The sequence below is a fragment of the Triticum urartu genome, chromosome 6, assembly GCF_003073215.2.
Source record: "Triticum urartu cultivar G1812 chromosome 6, Tu2.1, whole genome shotgun sequence".
Lineage (NCBI taxonomy): Eukaryota > Viridiplantae > Streptophyta > Magnoliopsida > Poales > Poaceae > Triticum > Triticum urartu.
This window is the reverse complement of record NC_053027.1, coordinates 327,815,154-327,841,478: the sequence shown is the minus strand read 5'-3', so window position 1 is coordinate 327,841,478 and position 26,325 is coordinate 327,815,154.

The following is a 26,325-nucleotide window of genomic DNA, read 5'->3' as shown; positions in this document are numbered from 1 at the left end:
CTATCCAGCATGCATCTAGTGTATTAAGTTCATGGAAAAACGGAGTAATGCCTTAAGCAATATGACATGATGTAGATAAGATAAACTCACGTATGAATAAACCCCATCTTATTACCCTTAATAGCAATGATACATACATGTCATGTCCCCTTCTATCATTGGGTTTAAGCATCGTAAGATCGAACACATTACAAAGCACCTCTTCCCATTGCAAGATAAATCAATCTAGTTGGCCAAACCAAACTAGTAAATCAGAGAAGAAATTTGAAGCTATAGTAACCATGCATAAAAGAGTTCAGAGAAAACTCAAATAATATTCATGGATAGATTTAATCATAAACTCACAAATCATCGGATCCCAACAAACACACCGCAAAAGGTCATTACATCGAATAGATCTCCAAGAACAACAAGGAGAACATTGTATTGAAGATCAAATAGAGAGAATAAGCCATCTAGATACTAACTACGGACTCGTGGGTCTGTGGTAAACTACTCACACATCATCAGAGGGGCAGCAAGGCTGATGTAGAGCCCCTCCATGATCGATTCCCCCTCTGGCAGAGTACCAGAGAAGGCCTCCAGATGGGATCTCGTGGTTCTGGAACTTGCGGCGGCGGAAGTATTTCGGGTGTCTCTCTAATGTTAGGGGAATATTTGAGTATTTATAGAGGTGGAATTAGGTTTGATGTGCCACGAGGGACCCACAAGCCAGGAGGCGGCCCCCTGGGGCGCCCCCCTCTATCTTGTCGCTCCCTCGTGGCTCTTTTGTCCTCCCCCGAACCTTCTAGGGTCTCTTCTGGTCCATAAAAAATTATTCCAAAGTTTTCTCTCCCTTTGGATTTTGTTTGATATTGATTTTCTGAAAAGCCAAAAACATGCAGAAAATAACATCTGGCACTGGCACCGAGTTAATATGTTAGTCCCAAAAAATAATATGTAATTACATCTAATGACATATAAAACATCCAAAATTGATACTATAATAGCATGGAATAATAAATATATATAGAATTATAGATACATTAGAGACGTGTTAGTCATACATAAGCTCACTATACCGATCTCCTCGTTGTAGGTTTTGTTCTTCTTTCTCGTTGTCATGTTCTGGCATCCCTGTGATGTAGTCACCTGTGTCTGGCCAGAAGATGATGGATGTCATAACACCGAGTGGTCCCTAAGAATATCTCTCCATCGTCCTAGGAGCAAATTCCACTCTCGAGTTATCTAGTCCCTTGTCAAACTATTTGATGAACCTGTAAGTTATCGTTATGATCACCGTGTTACAGAAGATGTTTGAGCAACCCCAAAGTGCATTAGTATGGTAAGAAGTGACTACAATACTCTCATGGTCGAAGGAACTAAACCGCATGTTAACGCTCCGTGTTATAACAATTGACTTCTAACGATATAATCACAAAGTATAACAAACAAGTTTGGGTCGATTCAATATGATCTTTATTCTAACGTCATACTCCCAATGTTGTTTTAGGACTAGCGTTACTCCTAATGATATCCTTGCTGGGGAACATTGCATGGAAAACAAAAAAAATTCTACGCACACGCAAGATCTATCCATGGAGATGCATACCTACGAGAGGGGGGGAGCATCTACATACCCTTGTAGATCGCTAAGCGCAAGCGTTTATGAATGTGGTTGATGTAGTCGTACACCTTCATGATCCGTCCCGATCAAGTACCGAACATACAACACCTCCGCGTTCAGCACACATTCAACTCGATGATGTCCTCGCCATCTCGATCCAGCAAGAGAGGCGAAGTAGTAGATGAGTTCCAGAAGCACGACGGCGTGGTGACGGTGGTGGTGAAGAACAATCTTTGCAGGGCTTCGCCAAGCACAACGGAAACTATGATGGAGGATAAACTAGAGGGGGTGGGGTTGCCGGCACATGGCTTGGTGAATCTTGATGTATTCTGGGTGCTAGCCCTGCCTCTCTATTTATATGTTGAGCCCTGGGGTCATTTCTTAGAGAAAGATCCTCCTCAAAGTCGGTATGGCACACACGACAATAGTCCTTCTCGGACTCTAGGACCAGGCGCAAAGGTCCTTGGCGTCTAGCCCAGACGCCAGGGTCCCTGGCGTCTGGTCCCTGACCTCCGCAAAACTTCCTTTTGCACCGACCTGAAGCCCCGCGGGCCTTACCCATTGGCTCGACCATATCATCCTATATATCAATCTTTACCTCCGGACCATTCCGGAGCTCCTCATCATGTACGTGATCTCATCCGGGACTCCGAACAACATTCGGTGACCAACATACATAACTCATATAGTACTATATCATCAATGAACGTTAAGCGTGCGGACCCTACGGGTTCGAGAATGATGTAGACATGACCGAGAAGCTTCTCCAGTCAATAACCAATAGCGGGACCTGGATGCCCATATTGGTTCCTACATATTGTACGCAGATCTTTATCGGTCAAACCTTTATGACAAATATGTAGTTTCGTTTGTTTGTCGGTACTTGCCCAATATTTGATCGTTGGTATCTCCATACCTAGTTCAATCTCGTTACCGGCAAGTCTCTTTATTCGTTCCGTAATACATTATCTCGTAACTAACTCCTTAGTCACTTTTCTTGTAAGCTTCTTGTGATGCTGTATTATCGAGAGGGCCCAGAGATACCTCTCCGTCATATGAAGTGACGAATCCCAATCTCGATTCACGCCAACTCAACCTTCGGGGATACCTGTAGAGCATCTTCATGATCACCCAATTATATTGTGATGTTTGATAGCACACAAGGTATTCCTCCAATATTCGGGAGTTGCATGATCTCATGGTCGAAGGAATATATATTTGATATTAAGAAAGTAGTAGCAATAAATTGAACGATCATATGCTATGCTAACGGACGTGTCTTGTCCATCACCTCATTCTCGTAATGATGTGATCCAGTTACCAAGTGACAACACATGTCTATGGTTAGGAAACCTTAACCATCTTTTGATGAACGAGCTAGTCTAGTCGAGGCTCACTAGGGACACAATGTTTTTTAGGTTTTTTTACATCTATGCCCCTAGTTCCTTAGCTCTACTCATTCATCCCAGCGCTCTTAACTTTCGCTCAGTTTTCCCCACTCCCTTGCCTGAAACCCTCAGAACAGGTCACAACGGACGTTGCTTGGTTCAATGGTTTGACTGTTCACTTTGATGAGTGGGGACGCGCTGGACTGTGTCGTATGTTGGACCTAACAAGTGGGGCCGCGTTGGGCGGTGTCGCTGTTCGACCATTGGGCTGTGGTTTCGTTGGGCCGTCCCTTGCATTAAATGCCTGCACGCACCGCCACGACAGAAGCCTTCTATGCATGCACCCAGCAAAGCCTGCGTGCATGCGTCGATGCGCCAACCTAGCCTACATGCGCCGACCGAGCCTGCATGCGCTTGTCGGATCACGGGTTCCGGCAAAACCCTCAAGGTTCGAACACTAGGGTGCGCGCGAAGATCTCCCCCTACCGATCCACGTCCTAACTTTGCTAAGACCTCAGGGACTAACTCAACGAACTCACAACACAAAGGACACAAGATTTATACTGGTTCGGGCCACCATTTTGGTGTAATAGGCTACTCCAGGGTGGTGCTGGTGGATTGCCTGTTGGGCCGAGGATGAACAGTACAAGGGGAAGAAAAGCCTCCTGAGGAGAGGTGTTCTTGTGCTTGGTGAACTTGTGGTTGTTCGGATCGATCCCCCCAGCTATAGTGGTGGCTAGTCCTATTTATAGAGGCCCTGGTCCTCTCCCCAAATATTGAGTGGGAAGGGAGCCAACAATGGCCAATTCGAGAGGGGACAACTAGTACAACTTATCCTGACAAAAGCAGTCTTCGCCTGCAAAAGGCTCTGGTGGTGACGCTGTCTTGGGCTCCACGGTGACCTCCGTCTTGCCATCCCGCTGGTCTTGGTCTTGTCGCACTGATATGGAAACCTTTGCTTGACGCCTCGATACTCCATGCTTGCGCCTGCTTCCTTAGCACCAAAGGGGAAACAAGGACACTGTGCGTGCTGGCGCCCGCCTGGCCTTGCTCGTCATGGCTCACGTCACTGGAACCTCGCGAGGTTTGTCTTGCCTTGGTCTCTCCGCCCCTCGCGAGCCAGCCTGGTGAGGGCACTCCCGAGGAGGTCTTGTGTCATCCGCCTCGCGAGGCTTGGCCCCTCACGAGGGTCTTGAACGCTTGTTGGTGAAGATGGGCTGTACGGGCCCGCTCCCAGAGCCACGTCGTGGGCCGCAGGCAGGCAAGTCTGGGGACCCCCGTTCCCAGAACGTCGACAGTAGCCCCCGGGCCCAAGGCGCGCTCGGGCTAGGCGAAGCCAAGGGCCAAGTGCGGAGCGCCGCGTGCCCCAATAGCCTGCGGCCTTGGTCGACACATGGTGGTTGATTAGACGTGGGCGTCTCCGCTTCCCCACGCAGCCTTGACAACTGCCCGACTGGACAAGTCCCTGCGACATGCAAGGAAAAATCATCATTATCTGTGATCGTGGGGGGCGCTGGTTGGCCTTCTCCTGTATAAATGGGGAGGGGGGCGGAGCCCACGTCGCCCATCCCTTCCCATTCCGCTCTCTTCTCCCCCTTTGTTCCATCGCCAGCTGCGACACCAATGGCGCCGTCGAAGAGGTTCTCCACCGCGGAGAAGGGGAGGGCCCCTCGCGAGGGGCCCAGCTCTCCGGTGCCCAAGCGTGGACGCGGCCTTCCCCGCAAGGACACCACGACCCCCGCCGTGGCCCCGCGCCGCCGTGGCGGTGCCGCTTCGCGTGGCAGGGGTCGCTCCAGTCGCGGCAGTCCCGTTGATGAAGGGAGACGTACCGTGGTCGCGTGGCCTCCCCGGCCGCGCTTCCACTCGGCGGAGGTGCTGCTGGAGTTCGTCATCTGGTCGGAGAACCCGGCCGGCAACTGGCTTCAGCTCCCGTGCTTCTTCGCCGACAAGCTGTCGGCCTCAGGCCCAGGCGGGCTCTGGCTATAGGTGGATGACTGCTGTAGCAGGGCTTCCTGGGTCACGGTTGAGGTCTCCGTCGTGGGCAACATAGCCCTGGTCCGCGGTTGGCAAACGTTTGCCCGCGCGCGTGGCCTGGGCAGGCGGTGCACCCTCCATTTTAGGTACGACAGTGACGCGACCCTCTACGTGAGGGTGTTTGGGGAAGATGGTCGCCACGCCGGGTGCTGCCCCGACGTCAACGACAGCGAGGAGGTGCTCAGCCTTGGCGATGGTCGTGATGAGAATGAGGGCGAACCCGTGCTTGGGGCCAACCATGTCTCGTCCAGCTACGGCGGCTCTTCTTCTGGTGATAGCTCTAGCAGCGGCGGTTACGACCAGCCACCACGCCGCCGCGCCCGCTTCGAAGGTGGTAGCGGGTCGTCTCACCGCCGCACCTCCGTGAAGCGCGAGGAGGGGTCCGGCTGAGCTCAGGACGGCGCCGGGAGCCTGCCCCCGTGGACCTCTATAGGGGTAGGCACCACTTTTATTTTGTTCTTCCTTTCCTTCCTGGATCAAAAGGAAACCAGAATGGGCCTCGGAGGGGCGTGTATTGAACTATGATCTCAATCATTATGCTATGTTTGTTGTTCATGTGTTGTGTCACAACATCATCGTTTTATGCAAGGATAACTTATCTTGACTTGCTCGGAGTAGCCTCCTCCTCACGAGGTGCTTGCTTCCTGGTGCCTGCCGAGGCCTCCTTGGCCTGGTAGGCGCTTAGGAACTTCAAAAAAAATTGTTAAGAGGCATGTTATTCACCCAAGCCTTGGTCATAGGCGCCGCTGGCCTTGACTCAGCGCTTCGTATCGCGGTACCCGTGGGGCACAGATTAGGAGATGTGCGCCAGCTTGTGGGCTCGAACGAGGTTGCCTCACGAAAAGCAAGCGAAAGGTAGAAAAGGAAAAACGCTCACGAGGGCACTCGTCCAGCCCCCTCGCGAGGAATGCGAGTGAGAGTACAAGCTAAACAAAAGAAGGAAACAGAGGCAGAAGGCGACGAAACTAAATCAGTGAAGAACACCAGAGACAAACTTCAATTAAAAGAGGCGAGCCAAATACGGAAAGCAAATGAAAATCCGCGTCCGGCACCTAGTCTAGTCTTCAAGTCTTCTCAGAAGCGCGGAGCTAAGTGCTGCCACTTGGACGTGGGAGGGAGCCCCCAAGGCCCGAGGACGGCACTCTTGAGACTCAGGGGCGTGTACAACCCCACTCGTTATTATGTGAGAGTGTCACAGGTGGCGATCTTCACAGGCACGGGGCCTTGCTTCACCGGCGCTGGGCCTTACTTCATGGGTAGAACTTCCGGAGATGTTGGATGTTCCAGGCGTTCTGGATGGGTACCCTGTCCTGTGTCTCCAGGCGCGCGGCGCTAGGCCTGGAGACATGGATGACCTTGAACGGACCCTCCCACATGGGTGAGAGCTTATGCAGCCCTTCCCTAGAGAGTACCCGCCTCAGGACGAGGTCACCCACCTCGAGCGTCATGGAGCGGACACTGTGACAGTGGTGAAAGTGAAACTATCCCTAGGTGATTTTGGTAAAACCTAACAACATATAGCTCATTGAGCTAATGCTATTCCAAGATTAATATTTCAGGAAAAGCTCAATGAATGGCATGGCATGGATGAGGAAAGTGGACCCCTCAAAATACTAAGGACAAAAAGATTGGCTCAAGCTCAAAGCTCAAGACTCTATATTTTATATTTTAGTGATCCAAGATCACATTGAGTCTATAGGAAAAGCCAATACTATCAAGGAGGGATGAGGTGTTGCTTGATGAGGTTCTCGCTTCATAGTGCTTAGTGATATGCTCCAAAACCCTCAACTACCTTCCCACATCCACATATGACCTAAACCAAAAGTCAAACTCGGCCCCACCGATTCTTTATATCCGGCGCCACCGAGTTCAGATGTCATAGCCACTGCCACAAACCCTAGGCAAATCGGTCTCACCGATAGGGATCTCGGTCACACCGAGATGGGGTTGTAATCTCTCTGTTTCCCTTCGTAACGTTTCGGTCCTACCGAGATGAGCGATTGGTCCCACCGAGATTGCAATGTAAACTCTCTGTTTCCCTTTTGTAACATTTCGGTCCCACCGAAATGAGCGATCGGTCCCACCGAGTTTACCTGACCAACTCTCTGGTTAGCTTATTACATTTCGGTCCCACCGAAATGAGCGATCGGTCCCACCGAGTTTACCTGACCAACTCTCTGGTTAGCTTATTACCAAAATCGGTCCCACCGAGTTTGTGTAGTCGGTCACACTGAGATTACGTTATGCCCTAACCCTAACCATATCGGTCCTACCGAGTTGCATCTCAGTCCCACCGAAAATCCTAACGGTCACTAGGTTTGCTAAATCGGTCCGACCGAGTTTCTCAATTCGGTCTCACCGAGATTGGTAAATTGTGTGTAACGGTTAGTTTTTGTGTGGATGCTATATATAACCCTCCACCCACTCTTCATTCATGGGTAGAGCAATCAGAACATACCTACACTTCCAATACACATTTTCTAAGAGGGAACCACCTACTCTTGTGTTGAGGCCAAGATATTCCATTCCCACCATATGAATCTTGATCTCTAGCCTTCCCCAAGTTGCTTTCCACTCAAATCTTCTTTCCACCAAATCCAAATCCTATGAGAGAGAGAGTTGAATGTTGGGGAGACTATCATTTGAAGCACAAGAGAAAGGAGTTCATCATCAACACACCATTTGTTACTTCTTGGAGAGTGGTGTCTTCTAGATTGGCTAGGTGTCACTTGGGAGCCTCCGACAAAGATTGTGGAGTTGAACCAAGCATTTTGTAAGGGCAAGGAGATCGCCTACTTCGTGAAGGTCTACCGCTAGTGAGGCAAGTCCTTCGTGGGCGATGGCCATGATGGGATAGACAAGGTTGCTTCTTCGTGGACCATTCATGGGTGGAGCCCTCCGTGGAATCGCGCAACCGTTACCATCTGTGGGTTGAAGTCTCCATCAACGTGGATGTACGATAGCACCACCTATCGGAACCATGACAAAAACATCCGTGTCTCCAATTGCGTTTGAATTCTCTAAACCCTTCCCTTTACATTCTTGCAAGTTGCATGCTTTACTTTCCGCTGCTCATAGACTCTTTGCATGATTTCTTGAATTGTGTTAAGATTTCTTGACTTGTGCTAAGATAGCTAAAATCTGTCAAAGACTAAAATTGGGAAAATGATAGATTTTTAATTGGTCAAGTAGTCTAATCACCCCCTCTAGACATACTTTCGATCCTACAAGTGGTATCAGAGCTTTGGTCTCCATTTGCTTTGATTTCCATAGCTTTTGGTGGTCATAGCCTTGGTTTCACAACCTAGGAGAGTATGGCGTCTAGCGAGGGAAATTATCACCGTAGAGGTCCTTACTTTGATGGTAGTAATTTTGCTAGTTGGAAGCATAAGATGAAAATGCATATTCTTGGACATAACCCCGCCGTTTGGGCTATTGTGTGTGCTGGCTTGCAAGGTGAATTCTTTGATGGGAGAGAACCAAATCGTGAAGCTACCGCGGATGAGTTGAAGATTCTACAATACAATGCTCAAGCTTGTGATATCCTCTTCAACGGATTGTGCCCCGAAGAACTCAACAAAATCAGCCATCTTGAGAATGCAAAGGAAATTTGGGATAATTTGATTGATATGCACGAAGGTACCGACTCCGTCAAGGAATCCAAGTTGGATGTGCTTCAAAGTCAACTTGACAAGTTCAAAATGAAGGATGGTGAAGGTGTCGCTGAGATGTACTCTAGGCTTGCTCTTATCAAAAATGAGATTGCCGGCTTAGGAAGTGAAGAGATGACCCACAAATTCATCATCAAGAAGATCCTAAGAGCCTTGGATGGAAAATACGATACCGTATGCACATTGATCCAAATGATGCCAAATTACAAAGATCTCAAGCCAACAGAAGTCATTGGAAGAATTGTTGCTCATGAGATGTCACTCAAGGATAAGGAGGAGCTCCATAACAAGTCAAGTGGTGCTTACAAAGCCTCATGTGAAGCTCCCACATCATCAAGTGAGAAACAAACCTTTAACAAAGAATTGAGCCTAATGGTGAAGAACTTCAACAAGCTCTACAAGAATAGAAGCAAAGAGAGAAGTTCCAAGTCAAGGTCCTACAATGACAAAAGATCTTCTAGTCGAGAGCGAAATTGCTACAATTGTGGAAGACCCGGACACTACTCCAATGAGTGTACGACTCCCCACAAGAGAAGAGAAGATTCTCCCAAAAGAAGAAGTAGAAGAGAAGAATCACCATCAAGGGAAAGAAGGAGTAGGGATGATCGATATGAACGAAGACCCTCTCGGAGAAGCAAGGATTCAGAAAGGAAGGACAAGTCATCAAGGAGCTACACAAAACGAAGACATCAAGCTCATGTTGGTGAATGGGTATCCGGCTCCGACTGCGACAATGACTCCGAGAGAAGCTATCACTCTGACTTCGAATAAACTCAAGATGAAGGTGTTTCCGGTCTAGCACTTGTGTCAACCAACTCCTACGACATATTTGATTCACCAAATGAAGGAATTGGAAGATGCTTCATGGCCAAAGGTCCAAAGGTATCACACCCCGAGTATGTTGATTTCAATAGTGATGAAGATGACTTGTTAGGTGATGATGATTTACTTGTTGACAACTATAGTGATGAATACTATGATGAAACGAATGAAAATGATAAGGAGAAGATTGAGTCTCTAACTAAAGAACTAAACACTCTTAAGTTAGCTCATGAAACTATCTTAGGAGATCATAGAGAACTTTTAAGGACTCATGAGAAATTACGTTTTGAAAAGCTCAACCTTGAGCAAGAGCATGAGTTCTTAAAGGCAATCAATGATGATATTCGCAAGAAAAGTTCTTCTTACATTGCCAAGCGTTTACTCTTATCCACTTACATGCCTCAAGTCAAGTCTAGTAACAAGAACAAGAAAGATTCTTCCTCTAGTAGTAACAATAATCATGCTAAATCAAATGTTGTTGATTCTAGTAGTTCTCTTGATTCCACTAATGATTCTCTTAGCCAAGTTACACTTGAGCAAGAAAATATCTCATTGAAGGGAATTATAGAGAAAGGTGTTGACAAGAGCCTTGCCGAGAGTAAGCAATTCGAGGAAATTGTACGCAAGCAAGGAAGGCACCGGAAGAATCAAGGTATTGGTTTTGAACGGAAGTTCAATGCCAATGGAGTTGAGTGGGAAGAAGATCAATACCCCAAGATGAAGTTTGTTCCTCAACAAGAGAAGTATGATCCTACTTCTTCCAAAGGGACACAAGCTCAAGATGATCTTCCACCACAAGACCACAAGCAAAAAGTCAAGGACAAGCTTCAAGAGGAAATTGATGCATTTTAAGAAGCTCCTAAGGCCTTGGTCAAGTGGGTTCCCAAGACTACATCAAGTTCCACTTCATCAAGTACAACTACAACTCCGAGGATTCCCATCAAGATGGTGTGGATCCCGAAGAAGAAGAACTAGATGGTTCTTGAGGGTGACTCCGCCAACATACTTCACTCTTATCATTTTGGCAAGAACAAGTGCAATCAACTTCCACATCTTGCACTAGTTCAAGGAGTCACAAACCCTCTTGTTGGTAAGACAAGGGACAAGGTAACCTAAAGCTTTCATAGACATCATCTTATGTGTGCATCACTCTATGTCTATGGATATCCTTGTTTGTTCCTTGTGGTACTAACCCATGTAGGTATTGAAAGTGCAACTCACTCCAAAGGATAGCTCCAAATGATCTACATCAACATTGAGCATCCACATCTTCAACATCTACATGAAGTCATCATCGACAAAACCCAAGGTTAGTTCATCCCTCTTAGGGGGGATCTCACATCTAGGGGGACCTTTACTCTAACAATTGAGTTAAAGAAACTCTAATGGTGTGAACAAAACAACGCTTTATGTAAAAGTGGTAACCCCACTTGTGCTTAAACGATGAGTATGGCCTATGATCAAATGTTCTCATTTGACTCCTTAGTCAATATACTCATATATAGATGACCTAGTCATCGCCAATTGCTTGATAGATGCTAGAATTGTTTGTGCATGCTTTGCCACATATTTCATTTGTCATTTTATTGTGTGAGCATGTTGGTTGCATAATTTACTCATTCGAGGACATCCAGTTGTTGTTTTGATTGTTTGGTTTCTTTTTCTTTTGGCCAAGTGGATGGACAAGAATTCCTAAGAACCTTCTCTAGCTATCTATTCTTTTCTCGTCTCAAAGTCTATTCGTGCTGCATCACAAAATTTGATCAAGTCAGATTCAAACCACTCTGTGTGAGGAGCACTCGGAGTCCCCGATTCGTCATAGACTTAAACTTCCAAAACTTCTTTGTGCGTTTCGGTCTGACTGATTCACCCATTTCGGTCATACCGAGATCACTAAGTCGATCTAGGTTTTCAATCTCGGTGCAACCGATTTGAACTTTTCGGTCACACCGAGTTGCAGTAACTGCTTGCAGTTATGCATCTCGGTGCCACCGAGTTGTTCCACTCGGTCACACCGACAGGGTCGGGCTATATATATCCACGAGTCAAATTTTGGAAAACTTTCCGAACCTCCTCGACCCGCGCTTAGCCTGCTCTGCCTCCTGGGTCTCCGGATCGTCCTCCTCATCGCCAGCCGCCTCCTGCCGCCGTCAACGGGAATCATCCCCGCCATTGCCGCCATAGCAAGTTCATCGCCGAACTAGGGTATGAACTTGATCACTGTGCTATCCTTATCTGATTCCTAGCACATTGTGTTCGCCATGTATCTTGCCACGATTGAGATCATTCTATCCATCGAAAACACTCCGTAGTTTAGTCATGAATTGAGAATTTAGGGTTAGGTTTCTGCCGGAACCATCTCAGACCCACTGAGTTGTGGAACTCGGTACCACCGATTCGGCTTAGGCCATTGCACATGTGATTCTCGGTCTGACCGAGAATTGCAAATCGGCGTGACCGAGTTCAGGACTTTGTGAAACCCTAGCAGTCTCGGTGCCACCGAACTGTGACTCGGTCTGACCGAGTTCACTAGTTTAGGTTCCAACAGATGCTTCGGTATCACCGAGTTTACAAATCGGTTGATCCGAAATGCTTTCTGTGGAAAACAAAAACTAAGTTTTTGACTCATTCTTTTGCAAAAAACTCTGCATTTTATGATGCTCATCCACTCTATCTCATCTATATCTATTCACGGGGTCTGCTGTTAGTGTTTGCAATATGCCTGATCAGAGTGACAGCCAGAACAAGTCAGAGGAGCAGGTTCACTTGAGTGAGGGCACTAGTCCCTCTAGCAGTTCTGATGAGGGTAGCAGGAGCACCCCAAGCAACTTACCCAAAGCTGCCACCAGGGCCAGAAAGAAGAAAACGTCTGAATCTGAGGATGAAGACTATGTGGCAGTTGAGGATGAGGCCACTTCCAAGAATAAAGTGGTTAAGAAGGAATATAGCACTGCTGCTGCCACTAAGCCTGGTATGAAAACCAAACTGCCTGCAAAGAGAATTCCCATGTCTAAAGCCAGAGCCTCTACTCAAGTACCTTTGGAATCTGAACCCAAAGAAGCAGCTGCAGAAGGGAAGAAGAGGAAAGAGAGGGTCAAGAAGACCACTGCTAGAGTGCTCGGAAGATCCTCAATCATGAGAGATTCTGAAGAGGAAGAGGAAGAAGATGCTGCACCAGCACCCAAAGCTCAGAAGCTTATGGGTGATGCCATCAGGGCAGGGGCTGTTCCATCTAAGCCTAAGACTGCTGCTCCAGCTCCAAAGCCAAAACCAAAGAGGAGCACCAGGAACATCCCCGCCGAGGAGAAGAACAAGGCCCCAGTGCCTGAAGCTGAAATGGAAGAAGAAGATGATGAGTCACATGTCTTGAGGAAGTTGAAGCCAAAAATTCCAGATCACAATGATGCTCATCCAGTAGCTGAGAACATGAAGATAAGGAAGGACTCATGATTGAGGCTATGGAGAGAGTCAGATCCATATGCCACCAGGAGAAGGACTGCTGTGGACTACATGTTCCATACAAAGGAACAACAGGACTTCTATGAGACCATCTTACTTGACAAGAAACCAATAGTGTGTGACATGAGATGGGTCAACTGGGACTACATCAAGGAGAACGATGAACATTATCCAGGTGTGTATGATAGTTTCAAGGCTTGTGGAGTTGATGAGTTTGTGGCTCAGAAGCTCACAAAATGGAATGATGAGCTTATCATGCAGTTCTACTCCACAGCTCACTTCTATCCAGATGGAAGGATTGTCTGGATGTCTGAAGGTACGAGGTACCAGTCAACAGTTGCAGAATGGGCTAAGTTGATCAATGCCCCAAAAGAGAGTGAAGATGACTTGGATGTCTATGCCAACAAGAAGAAGGATCACAACACCATGGCACACATGTACAAGGAGATCCCAGATGATGCTCTTGAGACACACAAGTTTGGATCTGTACATTACCTTCTGTCAGGCTTGCCAACTATTAAATGGATCCTCAGGCACACTCTCTTGCCAAAGTCAGGTGATCACAAGATGACCAGAGGCCATGCAATAAACTTGCTTCACATCTTTGATGTCCCACAGAAGTTCAAAGTCATGAGCCTCATAGTGGAAACCATAAAGAGGACAGCTGCAGATCAGCAGAGGAGTTGTGGGTATGCCCCACAGATCCAGGAGCTAATTAACTCCAAGATGGGCACATGCACATATCTGCTGGACAAGGAGCACCTGCCCATCTACCCAGAATTTGAGGACAACACTGTGGTGATGGATGAAAATGAACCATCTTCTGTTCACGCACAAGCCAAGAAGGAGAAGGCAAAGGCTGAAAAGGCTGCAAGGATGCCAACTACTGAAGAAGCATCTCCGTATCTTCTGAAGAGCAAGCAAGATCAGCTTGGCTACTTGATTGCCTCCACTCTGAGGATTGAGAAGGGACCGGCCACCCTAACTCAAAACCAGGAGAGCCTGGAAAGGATCGTTGAGCAAAAGTTCTATGACTTGGATGTGAAGGTAACTGAGATCCAGTCTGTTGTGGAGCAACTTCAGGATGATATGCATGAGAGGAAGGGCAAGAAAACCACTGATGCATTTGCCAGAGTGCCTAGAGCTCAGAGGTCTGCTGCAGTGCCTGTTCCAGACACCAGAGCCACTTCATCTGCACCAGCTACAGCTTCAGTGCCACCAACTCCAGCACCTACTCCATCAGCTCCATCTACATCGACTGAAGCCTTCGTTCTTGGAGTTATCCGGACACCACCACCTGAAGACCAAGTCTCAGAGACGATTTACTGCTATGCATTTTCTAGGAACTTTTTGGTAACTTGTTGCCAAAGGGGGAGAAAAATGTATAGATCATAGGCTTCTAGAGAGAGCGTTGCTTTTATTCTCTCTTGATTTGGTGGTTGAACTTTATTTGCTTGTTTGAGATACTTTTTGTCTGTGTGATACTTGGATGATCATGTGTGTTTGATCATATGCTACCTTAATGCTTGTTGGATGACATTATCCTTTTATCCCTATATGATCATTCACTTTTCTTGGTGATGAGTGCATGTATTTAATTATTATCATTTTGAGCGCTCCACCAAGATTTACTTCTCAAAGCGACAATATTTTTCACTCTTATTATCATTTGTCGAAGCTTTGATCTATATGTTGTCATCAATTACCAAAAAGGGGGAGATTGAAAGTGCAACTATCCCTAGGTGGTTTTGGTAATTCCTAACAACATATAGCTCATTGAGCTAATGCTATTCCAAGATTAATATTTCAGGAAAAGCTCAATGAATGGCATGGCATGGGTGAGGAAAGTGGACCCCTCAAAATACTAAGGACAAAAAGATTGGCTCAAGCTCAAAGCTCAAGACTCTACATTTTATATTTTAGTGATCCAAGATCACATTGAGTCTATAGGAAAAGCCAATACTATCAAGGAGGGATGAGGTGTTGCTTGATGAGGTTTTTGCTTCATAGTGCTTAGTGATATGCTCCAAAACCCTCAACTACCTTCCCACAACCACATATGACCTAAACCAAAAGTCAAACTCGGCCCCACTGATTCTTTCTATCCAGCGCCACCGAGTTCAGATGTCATAGCCACTGCCACAAACCCTAGGCAAATCAGTCTCACTGATAGGGATCTCGGTCACACCGAGATGGGGTTGTAATCTCTCTATTTCCCTTCGTAACATTTCGGTCCTACCGAGATGAGCGATCGGTCCCACCGAGATTGCGATGTAAACTCTCTGTTTCCCTTTTGTAACATTTCGGTCCCACCGAAATGAGCAATCGGTCCCACCAAGTTTACCTGACCAACTCTCTGGTTAGCTTATTACCAAAATCAGTCCCACCGAGTTTGTGTAATCGGTCATACCGAGATTATGTTATGCCCTAACCCTAACCATATCGGTCCTACCGAGTTGCATCTCAGTCCCACCGAAAATCCTAACGGTCACTAGGTTTGCTAAATCGGTCCGACCGAGTTTCTCAATTCGGTCTCACCGAGATTGGTAAATTGTGTGTAACGGTTAGTTTTTGTGTGGAGGCTATATATACCCCTCACCCACTCTTCATTCATCGGGAGAGAAATCAGAACATACCTACACTTCCAATACACATTTTCTGAGAGAGAACCACCTACTCATGTGTTGAGGCCAAGATATTCCATTCCCACCATATGAATCTTGATCTCTAGCCTTCCCCAAGTTGCTTTCCACTCAAATCTTCTTTCCACCAAATCCAAATCCTGTGTGAGAGAGAGTTGAGTGTTGGGGAGACTATCATTTGAAGCACAAGAGCAAGAAGTTCATCATCAACACACCATTTGTTACTTCTTGGAGAGTGGTGTCTCCTAGATTGGCTAGGTGTCACTTGGGAGCCTCCGACAAAGATTGTGGAGTTGAACCAAGGAGTTTGTGAGGGCAAGGAGATCGCCTACTTCATGAAGATCTACCGCTAGTGAGGCAAGTCCTTCGTGGGCGATGGCCATGATGGGATAGACAAGGTTGCTTCTTCGTGGACCCTTCGTGGGTGGAGCCCTCTGTGGACTCGCGCAACCGTTACCCTCTGTGGGTTGAAGTCTCCATCAACGTGGATGTACGATAGCACCACCTATCGGAACCACGACAAAAACATCTGTGTCTCCAATTGCGTTTGAATTCTCCAAACCCTTCCCTTTACATTCTTGCAAGTTGCATGCTTTACTTTCCGCTGCTCATAGACTCTTTGCATGCTTGCTTGAATTGTGTTAAGATTGCTTGACTTGTGCTAAGATAGCTAAAATCTGTCAAAGACTAAAATTGGGAAAAGGATAGATTTTTAATTGGTCAAGTAGTCTAATCACCCCCCCTCTAGACATACTTTCGATCCTACAAGTGGTACTGCTGCAGTGCCTACTGGTATCTTGCCGCCCGTAGTGCAGCTTCGCAGCGACGTTCCTCCCCCAGCACGAGGTCCATCCCCCGCCTGGCGTCCTTCTGCGTTTCATCGAACGCCAGGACCCATGCGGAGTGATGTCTGACCTCGTGAGGGAAGACTGCTTCTGCTCCGTAGACGAGGAAGAACGGGGTCTCACCCGTCGGCTTGGTGGCGGTGGTGCGGATGGACCACAACACGGACTGGAGCTCATCGTGCTAGCCCCTGCCGCAGGCCTCGAGCTTCTTCTTGAAGGTCCTGGTCTTGAGGCCTCTCAGGACCTCCGCGTTGGCGCGTTCGGCCGAGCCATTGCTCCTGTGGTGCTCTACCGATGCATAGCAGATCTGCGTTCCAAGGTTAGCATAATACGTTTTGAAGAGATTACTGGTGAACTGCGAACCATTATCGGTGATGATGCGGTTGGGGACCCTGAAACGGCTCACGAGACCCTTGATGAACTTGACCGCAGAGCCGGCTGGGATGGTGCGGACGGCTTCCACCTCCGCCCACTTAGTGAACTTGTCGATGGCAACGTAGAGGTATCGATAGCCCCCAGGCGCCCAAGGGAACAGGCCCAAGATGTCTAGTCCCCAGACCGCGAACGGCCATGAGAGTGGAATGGTCTGGAGGCCCTGAGCTGGCTGATGGATCTACTTGCCATGGAATTGGCAGGCCTCGCAGGACTTCACCAGCTCGGCTGCGTCATTGAGCGCCGTAGGCCAGTAGAATCCGCTGCGGAATGCCTTGCCGACGAGGGTTCGTGACGACGAGTGGTGCCCGCAGTCCCCGCCGTGTATGTTGCTAGCAGCTCCTTCCCCTGTTCCCTGGAGATGCAACACAGTGAAACGTCATTTGGTCGCTTCCTGTATAACTCACCGTCCTGGATGCAGTATGCTGTGGCTTGCCGGGCCACACGGTCCACATTTCCTCCTTCTCTGGCAGCGTCCCTTGCATTAGGTATTCCTTGAATTCCTTGGACCAGCATCCCTCCTGGGGCTCGAGCGCCAAGAGTAGGCGCGCTCCCGAGGTCGGGCCACAGGCTGGGGCTCCTGTGGTAGGCAGCTGTGGGAGTTCCTCCCGAGGCTGAGCTGTTCTTGCAAGCGGTGGTGTTGCTGATGGCTTGAAGAGCCGCTCCTCGAAGACGCCAGGCTCTTGGGGCTGCCGCTTGGATGCCTTTCTGGCGATGTCGTCAGCTTCATGTATGAATAAACCCCATCTTTTTACCCTTAATAGCAACAATACATACATGTCATGTCCCCTTCTGTCACTAGGATTGAGCACCATAAGATCGAACCCATTACAAAGCACCTCTTCCCATTGCAAGATAAATCAATCTAGTTGGCAAAACCAAACCAATAAATCAAAGAAGAAATATGAGGCTATAGTAATCATGCATAAAAGAGTTCAGAGAAAACTCAAATAATATTCATGGATAGATCTGATCATAAACTCACAATTCATCGGATCCCAAGAAACACACCACAAAAAGTCATTACATCAAATAGATCTCCAAGAACACCGAGGAGAACATTGTATTGAAGATCAAATAGAGATAAGAAGCCATCTAGCTACTAACTATGGACCCGTAGGTCTGTGGTGAACTACTCACGCATCATCGGAGGGGCAGCAAGGTTGATGTAGAACCCCTCCGTGATCGATTCCCTCTCCGGCAGAGTACCAGAGAAGGCCTCCAGATGGGATCTCGTGGTTCTGGAACTTGCGGCGGCAGAGGTATTACGGGTGTCTCTCTGATATCAGGGGAATATTTGAGTATTTATAGAGGTGGAATTAGGTATTGATGTGCCATGAGGGGCCCATAAGCCCGGGGAGCATGCCCCTAGGGCTTGTCGCTCCCTCGTGGCTCTTATAGCCTCCACCCAAACCTTCTAGGGTCTCTTCTGGTCCAGAAAAAATCAATCCAAAGTTTTCTTTGTTTGGACTTCGTTTGATATTGATTTTTTGAAAAGCAAAAAACATGCAGAAAACAACAACTGACACTTGACACTAAGTTAATTGGTTAGTCCCCAAAAATGATATATAATTGCATCTAATGATGTATGAAACATCCAAATTTGATACTATAATAGCATGGAACAATAAAAAATTATAGACATTGGAGATGTATCAAGCATCCCCAACCTTAATTCCTACTCGTCCTCGAGTAGGTAAATGCTAAAAAACAGAATTTTTTATGTGGAATGCTACCTACCATATTCATCATATAATCTTTTCTTTTGCAACATGGATGTTTAGACTTGAGTGATTCAAAAAAATAGTCCATAATTTGACATGAAAACATCAATACTCAAGTATACAAACAAGCAACCACATCTTTCAAAATATCAACACTGAAGAAAGTTATCCCTAGCCCATATGCTCAATCATTGATCCATTCCTGAAAAACACTCAACATTAGCTACATCCAATTCACACATATGACAATAATGTTCTCCAGTTGGTGCTTTATAAGAGAAGAGAGAGACTCAAATAAAAATAAAAAATTGCATAAAAGTAAATAGATAGCCCTTCGTAGAGGGAAGCAGAGATTTGTAGAGGCGCCAAAGCTCAAAGCTTAAATTAAAGATAAATTTTTTGAGAGGCATGCTTTTCCTGTCAACGGAAATGACCGAGAATTACCAATATCTTCCATGCTATACAAATTATGGGCGGTTCCCAAACAGAAAGTAAAGTTTATTTACTTTCCACCATTCTTTCACAATCCATGGCTAGCCGTATCCACGGGTGCCTTCCACACCAACACTTTCCAAGGAAGTTATTATATTTTTTTTCATTTAGGGATTGGGCATCCCTATTACTTGCCACAGTCTCGTGCAATGACAAGTGAATAAACACTCATCCGGAGAATTATGTACCTAGCATGGAAAATATTGGCCACCCCTACCACTTCATGAGCGGTAAGGGCACAGAAAACAGAAATTCATTTTGAAAAATTAGAGTTGGCACATGCAAATTTACTTGGAACGGCATGAAAATACCCGCATATAGGTAGGTATGGTGGACTCATTTAGCACAACTTTAGGTTGAAGGAATTGGATGCACAAGCAGTATTTCCGCTTAGTACAAGTGGAGGCTAGCAAATAGATTGAGAAGCGACCAACCAAAAAACGAAAACGGTCATAAACATGCATTGAACATAACTAACATTGAATAATGCACCATAAGTAGGATGTAACTTCGTTGCATAACTATTTACTTTACGTGCATGCATAGGGAATCACAAACCTTAACACCAATATTCTTACTAAAGGACAATTACTCACTAGCATAACTCACATATTATCATCTTCATATCGCAAAACTATTGCAAGGAATCAAGATTATCACATCCAATGATCTTGATGAAAGTTTTTATTATATCCCTCTTGGATATTTATCATATTGGGACCAAATTTATATCTTGTGCAAATTACTATCACTATTATCAACTCCGAAAAAGATACAAGTGAAGCATGAGAGCGCAAACATTTCTTCAAAATTTAATCTTATCAACTCTCAAAATAATATAAGTGAAGCATGAGAGCACATTTCTTTAAAATTTAATATTAATTACCAACTCTCAAAATAATATAAGTGAAGCATGAGAGTGTGTTTCTTTAAAATTTAATCACCACCATGCTCAAAAAGATATAAGTGAAGTACTAGAGCAACTGCCTAGCTCAAAAGATTTAAGTGAAGCACAAAGAGTATTCTAACAAATCATGATAAACGTGTGGCTCTCTCAAACAAGTGTGTTCAGCAAGAATGATTGTGACAAACTAAAAAGCAAACAAAGCAAAGACTCATATAATACACGACGCTCCGAGCAAAACTCATGATATGTGACGAATAAAAATATAGCTCCACATAAATTTACCGATAGTTGGTAGAAGAAAGAGGGGATGCCTTTCGGGGCATCCCCGAGCTTACTTTCTTGGGAGTCCTTGAATATTACCTTGGGGTGCCTCGGGCATCCCCAAGCTTAGGCTCTTGCCACTCCTTATTCCTTCATCCATCGTGACCTCACCCAAAACTTGAAAACTTCAATTACACAAAACTCAACAAAACCCCATGAGATCCGTTAGTATAATAAAGCAAATCACTACTTTAAGTACTATTGCAAACCCATTAATATTTTATTTTTGCATTATAACTATTGTATTCTAACTTCTCCATGGCTTATACCCCCCGATACAATCCATAGTTTCATCAAAACAAGCGAAACAATGCATCAAAAATAGAATCTGTCTAAAACAAAATAGTCTGTAGCAACCTGAACATTGACCATACGTCAGGATAACATGGGAAATTTTCATATCAATCATCTGTAAAAATATAGAATTTTATCATGCTCCAGCAAAGCACATTAATTCTACTGTTGGATGCAAAACTTTCTGCTAATGCACAGAATCAAAGCAAATATCACCCAAATCACCCCAAAGGCTTTGCAAGGCACAAACACTAATTTAAACACTAAAACACAATCATAACAGTAGCATAATTGTGTGCTTATTGAAAAACAGCAAAGGAACACAAATTTAAAGGATAACTATCGGGTTGTCTCCGAACTAGCGCCATTGTTTTACGCCCCTAGCTAGGTGTAATGCATAGTTTCAAGTGTTGTGATCTTTGGTTTTAGTTCCATAGGTGGACCTCATGATTGATTCATATGGTGGCTTAATTATCTTTCTAGGGAAGTGTTCCATACCCTTCTTTAATGGAAACTGAAATTTCCTATTCCCTTCTTTCATGTCAATAATGACACCTATAGTTCGTGAGAAAGGTCTACCAAGTATTATGGGGCAAGACGAATTGCATTCAATATCAAGCACAATAAAGTCAACAGGCACATAATTCCTATTTGCAAGAATAAGAACATCATTAATTCTACCCAAAGGCTGTTTAATAGTAGAATCTGCCAAATGCAAATTAAGGGAACATTCATCCAAATTGGTAAAACCTAGCACATCACATAGAGATTTCAGAATTGTGGAAACACTAGCACCCAAATCATATAAAGCATTGCACTCATAATTTTTAATCTTGACTTTAATGGCGGGTTTCCATTCACCATATAATTTTATATGAATTGAAATCTCTAATTCTAACCTTTCTTCTAAAGCTTTCATCATCGCTTCTACAATATGTTTAGTAAAAGTCTTATTTTGTTCATAAGCATTGGGTGAATTTAGCAAGGATTGCAACAAAGAAATACATTCAATCAAAGAACAACAATCATAATTAAAGTCTTTGTAATCCAAAAGATTGGGCATATCACTAGTTAAAGTGTTTACCTCTCCAAACCCACTTTTATCAACTTTTTCATTAAGATTTTCACCCTCCGAATTATTGGGACGCCTTCTAGCTGAAGTGGACTCTTCTTCAGTCCCTTATTTAATCAAGTTTAACATTACTAAACAAAGATTAAATGGAAGAAACACCAACCATTTTAATATCTTCGTCATTACTAGGTGCTAATGATTCCGGCTTAGCTGCCATTTGATTTAGTAGCATAGCTTGTGCATCAGAAATTCTTCCTAGCAAGTTTTCAGTATGGGCGAACTGACATTGAAGATTAGAAACTTCTTCACTAATATGATCCAGTTGTTTTGCAATAGCATTAATCAAAAGAGAGTGTTCCTTAAGTTCTTCTGTAAAAAAACATTGTGCTCAAATTGTGTAGTCATATAGTCCTTAGTGTTTTTCTCAATCTCGACCAATATATTAGGATAGCAATATCATGATAATTTTCTCGAGACATCATAACTATGCAAACAACATAACAAGCAAGCAAAGAAGAAAACAAGAAAAAGGCAAACGGAAAATATTTTTGTATTTTTGTAAAAACTTTTTAGAAGTGGGGGAGATGAAAACAAGAGGCTAATGGAAAATAATGTAAATGCAAGTTGATGAAGGTAAATGCGAAGGTACGTCATACTTGTTGACGATGTCTCCCCGCCAACGGTGCCAGAAAGTCTTCCCGCTACTTGTGATCAGCGTTGGGATTTCCTCGAAGAGGAGAGGATGATGCAGTAAAGTAGAGATAAGTATTTCCCTTAGTTATGAATCCAAGGTTATCAATCCAGTAGGAGAACCAAGCAACGACTCGTTAGCAGTACCTGCACACAAACAACAAATCCTTGCAACCCAACATGAACAAGGGGTTGTCACTCCCTTGACGGTTATGAGAAAGATTAAATTGTATAGTTTTTGATTGATAAATCAAACAAAAATAAAAAATAAATTAAATAAAAGAAAATGCAGCAAGGTAGTCTTGGTTTTAATACATTATAGAAGATAGACCCGGGGACCATAGTTTCCACTAGATGCTTCTCTCTTGAAAATAGCATACGATGGGTAAACAAATTACTGCTATGCAATTGATAGAAAAAGTACTAATTATGACGATATCCAAGGTAATGATAATATATAGGCATCACCTCCAAGACAAGTAGACCAAAATGATTCTACATCTACTACTATTACTCCACACATCGACCGCTATCCAACATGCATCTAGTGTATTAAGTTCATGGAAAAACGGAGTAACGCCTTAAGCAATATGACATGATGTAGATAAGATAAACTCACGTATGAATAAACCACATCTTATTACCCTTAATAGCAATGATACATACGTGTCGTGTCCCCTTCTGTCATTGGATTTAAGCATCGTAAGATCGAACACATTACAAAGCACCTCTTCCCATTGCAAGATAAATCAATCTAGTTGGCCAAACCAAACCAATAAATTGGAGAAGAAATTTGAAGCTATAGTAATCATGCATAAAAGAGTTCAGAGAAAACTCAAATAATATTCATGGATAGATTTAATCATAAACTCACAAATCAACGGATCCCAACAAACACACCGCAAAAGGTCATTACATCAAATAGATCTCCAAGAACACCGAGGAGAACATTGTATTGAAGATCAAATAGAGAGAAGAAGCCATCTAGATACTAACTATGGACTCATGGGTCTATGGTAAACTACTCACGCATCATCGGAGGGGCAGCAAGGTGATGTAGAGCCCCTCCGTGATCGATTCCCCCTCTGGCAGAGTACCAGAGAAGGCCTCCAGATGGGATCTCGTGGTTCTGGAACTTGCGGCGGCGGAAAAGTATTTCGGGTGTCTCTCTGATGTTAGGGGAATATTTGAGTATTTATAGAGGTGGAATTAGGTTTGATGATGAGAACATGACTACCTTGGATACGACCAAAAATATTGCATACATGCATATTTGTCAGGTGATTTCTAATGCAAACTATTCAATAATCTATTTATGTTATCCAGAACAAAAATACTTCACACACTTTTGTGTTTTGTCTAATTGCAGGTGTATGGGACATTTGTACAATCCACATATGAAGATAAGGGAAAAGGAGAAGTTTATGTTGTGTTCAAAAAGTCCTCTCACGTCACTTTTGGGCCAAGAGAACATAGAGTCCAAGTCTTTCACGTTCTGGATTCAGATTCGGACTGCACAGACATACCTGACTCAAAACGCCAACAACTTTTTCATACGGACTCCGAATTGGGTGATTCTTTTTTTGTTGGAAACTAGATTTCGTGCTCTTTCCAACCCAATTGGATTCACCTTCAAATTCGTCCGGAGCGTTGAGTTACAGACGAAACAATCTGACGTTGCAGCAGAATCCGAGTCAAACTACAAGCCCAAAGGTGTTGCATCACCTCCACTTGGGCCCATGAGCCTTGTACGACCTAGGGTTAGTTTTAGGCTGCCTTGGTACGTCCTCCCACCTCCTTGGCCGCCACCCCTTGCTCCTATATAAGTAGATCCATCTAGTAGCTTTTTCCTGGGGATTTGTTTAGTTAAAAGTTAGCCATTGCAACTTCGTGTACTTCGTTTGTGTCCAACGACCAGACCAAGACCGCTTACGGATCCCCACCATTATCAATACCTCATATATATTTGCAATATTCAGATTGCTTTATCATATTCTTGCTCGTTCTTCGATTGCTTGCAGGAATAGACCTTCGTGGTTAGGCTGACCGTGCTTCCGGCATCGTCAGTAACCTCAGGAGATTGGTTTAGCGATTGCTAAGGCGCAACGTCGTGCACGTTTGTAGTCGGATCGTCAAAGTCATCTCCACCAAATCGATAGTTATCATCTCATCGAAAGATCGGGACACCCTCGCCTCTATCATTTGATGTGCCACGAGGGACCCACAAGCCAGGGGGCGCCCCCTGGGGCGCCCCCTCTATCTTGTTGCTCCCTCGTGGCTATTTTGTCCTCCTCCCGAACCTTCTAGGGTCTCTTCTGGTCTAGAAAAAATTATTCCAAAGTTTTCTCTCCCTTTGGATTTCGTTTGATATTGATTTTCTGAAAAGCCAAAAACATGCAGAAAATAACATCTGGCACTGGCACTGAGTTAATATGTTAGTCTCAAAAAATAATATGTAATTAAATATAATGACATATAAAACATCCAAAATTGATACTATAATAGCATGGAATAATAAAAACATATATAGAATTATAGATACATTAGAGACGTATCAGTCATACATAAGCTCACTATACCGATCTCCTCGTTGTAGGTTTTGTTCTTCTTTCTCGTTGTCATGTTCTGGCATCCCAGTGACGTAGTAACCTGTGTCTGGCTAGAAGATGATGGATGTCATAACACCGAGAGGTCCCTAAGAATATCTCTCCATCGTCCTAGGAGCAAATTCCACTCTCGAGTTATCTAGTCCCTTGTCAAACTATTTGATGAACCTGTAAGTTATTGTTATGATCACCGTGTTACAGAAGATGTTTGAGCAACCCCAAAGTGCATTCGTATGGTAAGAAGTGACTACGATACTCTCATGGTCCAAGGAACTAAACCGCATGTTAACGCTCCGTGTTATAATAATTGACTTCTAAGGATATAATCTCAAAGTATAACAAACAAGTTTGGGTCGATTCAATATGATCGTTATTCTAACTTCATACTCCCAATGTTGTTTTAGGACTAGCGTTACTCCTAATGATATCCTTGTTGGGGAACATTGCATGGAAAACAAAAAAAATCTACGCACACGCAAGATCTATCCATGGAGATGCATAGCTACGAGAGGGGGGGGGGAGCATCTACATACCCTTGTAGATCACTAAGCGCAAGCGTGTATGAATGTGGTTGATGTAGTCGTACACCTTCATGATCCGTCCCGATCAAGTACCGAACATACAACACCTCCGCATTCAGCACACATTCAGCTCGATGATGTCCTCGCCATCTCGATCCAGCAAGAGAGGTGAAGTAGTAGATGAGTTCCAGAAGCATGACGGCATGGTGATGGTGGTGGTGAAGAACAATCTTCGCAGGGCTTCACCAAGCACAACGGAAACTATGACGGAGGATAAACTAGAGGGGTTGGGGTTGCCGGCACATGGCTTGCTGAATCTTGATGTGTTCTGGGTGCTAGCCCTGCCTCTCTATTTATATGTTGAGCCCTGGGGTCATTTCTTAGAGAAAGAACCTCCTCAAAGTCGGTTTGGCACACGCGGCAAGAGTCCTTCTTGGACTCCAGGACCAGACGCAAAGGTCCTTGGCGTCTAGCCCAGATGCCAGGGTCCCTCGCGTCTGGTCCCTAACCTCCGCAAAACTTCCTTTTACACCGACCTGAAGCCCCACGGGCCTTACCCATTGGCCCAACCATATCATCCTATATATCAATCTTTACCTCCGGACCATTCCGGAGCTCCCCATCATGTCCGTGATCTCATCCGAGACTCCGAACAACATTCGGTGACCAACATACATAACTCATATAGTACTATATCATCAACGAACGTTAAGTGTGCGGACCCGATGGGTTCGAGAATTACGTAGACATGACTGAGAAGCTTCTCCAGTCAATAACCAATAGCGGGACCTGGATGCCC